The sequence below is a fragment of the Odontesthes bonariensis genome, chromosome 7, assembly GCF_027942865.1.
Source record: "Odontesthes bonariensis isolate fOdoBon6 chromosome 7, fOdoBon6.hap1, whole genome shotgun sequence".
NCBI classification, from domain to species: domain Eukaryota; kingdom Metazoa; phylum Chordata; class Actinopteri; order Atheriniformes; family Atherinopsidae; genus Odontesthes; species Odontesthes bonariensis.
In genome coordinates, this window is record NC_134512.1 from 39,014,997 (window position 1) to 39,022,485 (window position 7,489).

The window sequence follows — 7,489 nt, forward strand, 5'->3', positions numbered from 1 at the left end:
GCAGCCTTGTTCCGGTTCAGTCTTTCCAACTGCCTCTTCACCTGACTTCTAGAAACAGAAAAGTGGGAGGGGGAGGCAAAGGGGACAGCAGCATCTCCTGATTGGGTTGAAGACAAACTAGTGGAAGCAGAAGAATCCATGACTGAGGTGGAGGTGGAGATGTTACAGTAAAGCTGTGGGTCAGAGGAGGGTGGGATGTCTCTTTGGCTGGGAACAGGAGGAGAGGATGGTGAGCTTGTTCCTGAACTGAACCTGTTGAAGAATGTGTTCAGCTCATTTGCTCTGTCCAGACTTCCATCCATCCGATCCTCCCTCTGCTTGAGGCCTGTGATCTTCTTCATTCCTGACCACACATCTCTGATATTGTTCCTCTGCAGTTTACTCTCAAGTTTCTTTCTATACACCTCCTTGCTCTCTCTGATCTTGACTTTGAGCTGCTTCTGTATACTCCTCAGTAACTCCCTGTCTCGCTCCCTAAAGGCTCTTTTTTTCCTGTTCAATAGTTCCTTTAGCTCACTGGTGATCCAGGGTTTGTTATTAGGGAAGCATCTCACTGTTCTGGTGGGGATGGTGTTGTCCAAACAGAAGTTTATATAGTCAGTCACACACTCAGTCATGGCATTAATGTCCTCTCCATGTGGCTTACAAAGAGAAATCCAATCGGTTGGATCAAAACAACCCTGTAAGGCTTCTTCAGCTTCCTGTGACCACTTTCTAACAGTCCTTTTTGTGACAGGTAGTCTCTGGACCAGGGGTTTATATGCTGAACAGAGAAAAACAAGGTTGTGATCTGATTTACCCAGGGGAGGTCTTGATTTGGAAATGTATGAATCCTTGACATTTGTGTAAAACAAATCCAATGTCTTGTTTTCTCTGGTAGAGCAGCTGACAAACTGTTGAAAAGTTGGCAGTGTAGCAGAGAGTGAGGCATGATTAAAATCACCAGATATTGCCACAAAAGAATTGGGGTGTTGTGTCTGTATCTTAGCAACAACAGAACTGATGACATCACATGCCGTGTCGGCAACAGCTGATGGTGGAATGTAAACAGCCACCAAAACAACACTGGTGAACTCTCTTGGCAAATAATATGGACGAAAACTTACTGCCAATAGTTCAATGTCAGGACTGCAGAGATGACTCTTCACAGTAACATGTCCTGGGTGACACCATCTGTTGTTGACAAGCACTGCCAATCCACCCCCTTTCCTTTTCCTGCTACTCTTTAAATCTCGATCTGCTCGTACAGTCAGGAAGCCCGGCAGAGAGACGCTGGAGTCGGCTATATGATCCTGTAGCCATGTCTCAGTAAAACACATAATGCTACATTCCCGATATTCTTGCTGAGTCCTTATCAAGGCTAAAAGTTCATCCAACTTGTTAGCTAACGATCTTACAGCAACAGTCAAAGGTTTGGACACACCCACTGATTCAAAATGAATGAGGAGGTCAGTCCAAACTCTGAAGTGGTCCCTACGATAAACAGAAATAAAGTTCAGTCCTTTGTTCTACTGACGAGAAGAAGACGAGTGTTGGGTGAAATAAAGATGTTCCACCTTGTGTTTCTTCTCCTGGTTGAAACCCGGCCGCCGTCCTTCTCCTTGATGTTCCTGTTGTTTGGATCCAGGTGCTGCAGAGACTCTTGTTCCTTCTCTCAGTTCAGACTGCAGTTCTGTCAGCTCATGTGGGGAATGCTGCCACCTGCTGCTGTAGTTAGGAACTGCACCTCACATCGGTGCATCTTCTCTACAGATCAGCTGCACTAAAATGACACAAAACAGTCGGAGCAAAGTAACAGATTACATGTCACACACTGACAGGAAGAGATTCACAGATGTGCAAAACACATTTCACATGTAAAAATGGATCCACAACCTTTTAGATGCCACTCTGCATGTGTTTTTGTTTCATGTTAAAGCATCAATCTGCACATATTAATCTGTAGTTTTACACAAGCCTTTATGAATCACAAATAAAATGTTCTTCAGCATCGTGAGATATTTGTGACTGATGGGAGACATTTACAGAATCTCTCCTGTGGATTACTAATTAAAATGCTTTAAAAAACTGCCATATAAAATCAAAGAATTAAACTATACTGTATATCAACAAATTCAGCAGCTCCTAAGTAGAAGCTAGAAAGATACTCTGCCCGTCCATAAAAAGTCTCTCTAATATGCTGTTTATCATCAAATGCAGCAAATAGGAGCTAAAAGTGAGGAAGATATCTTGGTTTCTCAGAGCAACTTAATGTGATGTTTCCAAGGATTGTCTCTAAGATGACATTAAATGTGACTAAGTTTTAACACTAATGTTATTTAATATCTTCTCCTCAGACTGAGCGACTGTAACCTCTCAGAGAGAAGCTGTGCAGCTCTGTCCTCAGCTCTCAGCTCCCAGTCCTCCAGCCTGACACAACTGGACCTGAGTAACAACAACCTGCAGGATTCAGGAGTGAAGCAGCTGTCTGATGGACTGAAGAGTCCAAACTGTGAGCTGGAAGCTCTCAGGTCAGGATTCTCTGCTGTTTCAGCTTCATACAGTCTCTGTGATGCAGTAACATCTGTTACATTTTCAGAGATGTTTAAAATCACAAAGTAAAATATCTCCAGATCTGTGTCACTTTCCTCTGATCTAGTCTGCACACACACACACACACACGCACACACACACACACACACACACATATGAACTCTGGCTGAAACATTTATTTATAACCTTTGAAATAGACATAAAAAACAACTATTTTCAGGTTAAATCAGTTGCTGCAGCTGTGAAGATGCCGTCTACAGATGCTGGCCTGATGCCCAGATGTTTGATAATCATGAGGGGAAATAATTTCCTGTTATCCTTTGAAAACAAGCTCAGTTAAGCCAGTTTAGGACATAAACTAACATGTTATGATGAAAAACCAGCTTTGATTTGTGAACAATATGAGATAATCATTCATTTTCAGACAGCAGCATTCAAGAATCACTTCAAGCACGACTGTTTTCAGCCTCTGTGCCTCAACACCTCTGACAGGAAGCTGTAATACAGCAACAGTCAAAGGTTTGGACACACCCACTGATTCAAAATGAATGAGGAGGTCAGTCCAAACTCTGAAGTGGTCCCTACGATAAACAGAAATAAAGTTCAGTCCTTTGTGCAACTGACAAGAAGAAGACGAGTGTTGGGTGAAATAAAGATGTTCCACCTTGTGTTTCTTCTCCTGGTTGAAACCCGGCCGCCGTCCTTCTCCTTGATGTTCCTGTTGTTTGGATCCAGGTGCTGCAGAGACTCTTGTTCCTTCTCTCAGTTCAGACTGCAGTTCTGTCAGCTCATGTGGGGAATGCTGCCACCTGCTGCTGTAGTTAGGAACTGCACCTCACATCGGTGCATCTTCTCTACAGATCAGCTGCACTAAAATGACACAAAACAGTCGCAGCAAAGTAACAGATTACATGTCACACACTGACAGGAAGAGATTCACAGATGTGCAAAACACATTTCACATGTAAAAATGGATCCACAACCTTTTACATGCCACTCTGCATGTGTTTTTGTTTCATGTTAAAGCATCAATCTGCACATATTAATCTGTAGTTTTACAAAAGCCTTTAAGAATCACAAATAAAATGTTCTTCAGATATTTGTGACTGATGGGAGACATTTACAGAATCTCTCCTGTGGATTACTAATTAAAATGCTTAAAAAACTGCCATATAAAATCAAAGAATTAAACTATACTGTATATCAACAAATTCATCAGCTCTTAAGTAGAAGCTAGAAAGATACTCTGCCCGTCCATAAAAAGTCTCTCTAATATGCTGTTTATCATCAAATGCAGCAAATAGGAGCTAAAAGTGAGGAAGATATCTTGGTTTCTCAGAGCAACTTAATGTGATGTTTCCAAGGATTGTCTCTAAGATGACATTAAATGTGACTAAGTTTTAACACTAATGTTATTTAATATCTTCTCCTCAGACTGAGCGACTGTAACCTCTCAGAGAGAAGCTGTGCAGCTCTGTCCTCAGCTCTCAGCTCCCAGTCCTCCAGCCTGACACAACTGGACCTGAGTAACAACAACCTGCAGGATTCAGGAGTGAAGCAGCTGTCTGATGGACTGAAGAGTCCAAACTGTGAGCTGGAAGCTCTCAGGTCAGGATTCTCTGCTGTTTCAGCTTCATACAGTCTCTGTGATGCAGTAACATCTGTTATTATGTTGTTATTATCTGTTCTAACAGCAGCTGTGTTGCTCTGTGTCTGCAGCCTGTCAGGCTGTCTGATCACAGAGGAAGGCTGTGCTTCTCTGGCTGAAGCTGTGACCTCCAACCCCTCCCATCTGAGAGAGCTGGACCTGAGCTACAACCATCCAGGAGCCTCAGGAGGGAAGCTGCTGAGGGCTGCACTGAAGGATCCACACAAACTCAGGTATGGAGAGGCCTGCTGCAGCCTCACAGTGTCTGACAGAGGAGGAAGAGCAGGGAACATGTTCTCTGTGCTGCACTCAGCCCTGTGCTTCTGCTTCCTGCTGAGTGTTACATGAACAATCACACATGTAGGAGCCTGTTTCCTTTGCTCAGCAGAAACACTGGTTGGACAGAAACAGCAGGTGTTTGAGCTCTCCAAGGAGAACATCTGCAGGAACAACAGTGAGAAGTGTCTGTTGGTCAGAGTTTCTTCAGTTTGGTCTGAGGGGTGTTACTAGATGTTTGTTACCTGGATTTAAATGGGATGATTTGGTGAAGGATAGAAAGGAAATGTTCATTATACAACTGCAATAGTGCCTGTGGTTCAAAGTGGGCTGAGGACGCAGAATTAAAGGCGTTGCAAAATGTAAATGCAGAGTCAGCATTGGAAATGTGAGAGTGTAAGGTGTGACCTTTGGAGTGTGTAGCCTCTTTCACTGACTGAGGTTAAAAGAGTGGATCAGATGTAAAAGCTTTAGGGCCGACAGAAGGTTGCAGCTCTGGCTCAGATCAGGAGCAGATGGCTGAAAGAAGCAGTTTGTTGGTGTCAGTGCTGATCAGACAGCTTTCATTCTAGTTTCCAGATGCTCCATTCCAGTGGATGTGTCCAGATGTTGGACTGTTCCTTTCTCTGTGTAGAACAGTGTGTGTGAGAGCCATGTAATGTCCATGTTTGATGCTGCTCTGACCCCCCTCCTCCTTTCAGGGTGGAGCCTGCTGAAGAACGATGGCTGACACCAGGGCTGAGGAAGTGTGAGTGTGTTCTTCATCTGATTCATGGCATCCAGCCATCTTCACACTGTCACATCACTCATTGATCAAAGTCAACAGATGATGGATCAATAACTGCAGCTGGACTGTGTTTGTTCTCTCCATCAGATTCCTGCCGACTCACAATCGACACAAACACAGTGAGCAGGAAACTGAAACTGTCTGACAACAACAGGAAGGTGACACGTGTGAGAGAGGATCAGTCATATCCTGATCATCCAGACAGGTTTGATGGCTGGTGTCATCAGCTGCTGTGTAGAAATGTTCTGACTGATCGCTGTTACTGGGAGGTCGAGTGGAGAGGAGAGGTTTATATATCAGTGAGTTACAGAGGAATCAGCAGGAGAGGAGGCAGAGAGTGTTTGTTTGGATGGATCGATCAGTCCTGGAGTCTGATCTGCTCTGATGGAGGTAAATACTCTGTCTGTCACAATAAGAGAGAAACACACATCCCCTCCTCCTCCTCCTCCTCCTCCTCCTCCTCCTCCTCCTCCTCCTCCTCCTCCTCCTCCTCCTCCTCCTCCTCCTCCTCCTCCTCTGTCTGTAACAGAGCAGCAGTGTATGTGGACCGTCCTGCTGGCACTCTGTCCTTCTACAGAGTCTCCTCTGACACACTGATCCACCTCCACACCTTCAGCACCACATTCACTGAAGAACCTCTGCATCCTGGAATTGGGTTCCTGTCATCTGGATCCTGGTTGTCTCTGTGCTGAGTACACAGAGTGTCCTCCTGTCAGAGAATCCCTGCTGAACAGATAGTTCAGGCTGTTCATGTCTGTCTCTTTCACTCAGAAACACCTTTTCAGATTCATGGACTCAGTCAGTTTCTGTTTGAAACTCTTCTGAATGATTCCTTGGAAACTTCTTCCTCTTCCGGCCCTTTAAAGATGGAAGCTGCCATTCTTCCAGGATGTTGTTTTTCTGTGTGTTTCCAGTCAGAGCTTCACACTGAGTATCAGCAGGTTGTGTTTCTCTGCAGCTCACTTCAGCTGAGCCCATTCAGCTGATGTCAGCTGCAGTTAGTTTGCTGCACATGTGACAAACTGTGACATCAGAGAGGAATCACTGAGCTGCATCAGCCCAGATGGATTCCAACCTGCTGACAGATCTTCACTGATTCTGCTGCAATGAGCAGAAGTCTGGTGAGCAGCCGGGGTTCATCCTGATGTTTCTTCACTTTCACTTCCTGTTAGATGATGAAAGGACACCTGGACTGGAGCTGCTTTCTGATGCAGAATGTTGCTGAATGTTGCTGTTGAACGCTCACACAGAGGACTGAAATGATCCTTTACAAACAACATTTGCATGAGCATGAGGGCCTGCCCACAGAGTTTAAAGGAGGCGCTGCCACACTCCTCACTTTGGATCACCTCTTCCTCCCGGCTGGAGAGGGAGAGGAGAAGAGCCCAGCAGCATCCTTTCTTTAACTCAGAGCAGCTTTTTGTCCCCCAGCAGCCACCGTCCTGTTTCTACAGACTTTAACAGTCCACAACATCTGCTTTGGACTGAAAGTTCCTGATGTTCAGCATCAGAATCCTGCCAGTGTTTCACTGTTAGTCTGTTTGGCTCATTCTGTCTTTATTCTGACTTTCTGTTATTTTCACCTGGTGAATTATTATTGAATTCTAGATTTTTCATCTCAGAAATGGGACTTTTTGCCTCATTATTCATCACAATGTTAATTTTTCATGTTTTTATCTGATTATTTTATTCATTAAAGTTCAAAGTTGGTGAAATTTTGTCTCAGATGTTTTCTCTCATTTTTACTCTTTATCTCAGTCGTGTTTTTTACTTTTTATTGGAAAATATAGAGTATTGATCTGAATATATTTAGGTATTAGATTTCTATTTTAGAATATTTGACATTTTTTACTTGTATTATAAAAATCTAAGTTTTAAGGCAACAGTAAGAATGAATATTTAATGTTGGACAAACAGGACATCAGCAGGTCGACTGATGTTTCTGTAAAATCACCGATACGTTCACTAACTCAACTATATCATCATTCACACATGAATTCAGGACGCTGCTTTTACACAAAGTATTTTTCCCAGAAAACATCCTGGTGGAACCTGGACTGCTTGTGTGGAGTCCCGTCAGGTCAGTAGGTCCTTCAATGTGGCCCAGGATGGATTTGTGTTCACACTGTTCTGAGAATGTGGACACAAGTGTCACAGAGCACCTCTGAATGTGGTCTGAGCCATCGGATCTGAATGCGTTCACACCTGTATTTAGTGCTGTCCACCTGTGATCGGATCAGCCGGGA

The 7,489-nt window shown here is 43.9% G+C and overlaps 1 long non-coding RNA gene across 1 annotated transcript; it reads left to right on the forward strand.

The window, feature by feature from the left end:
- Positions 1-5,128: 5,128 nt before the first annotated feature.
- LOC142384835 (uncharacterized) lies at positions 5,129-6,965 on the forward strand. The gene is made up of 2 exons (XR_012770118.1): positions 5,129-5,204; positions 5,331-6,965. It is a non-coding gene; the product is annotated as an uncharacterized LOC142384835 (long non-coding RNA).
- The last annotated feature ends 524 nt before the right edge of the window (positions 6,966-7,489 follow it).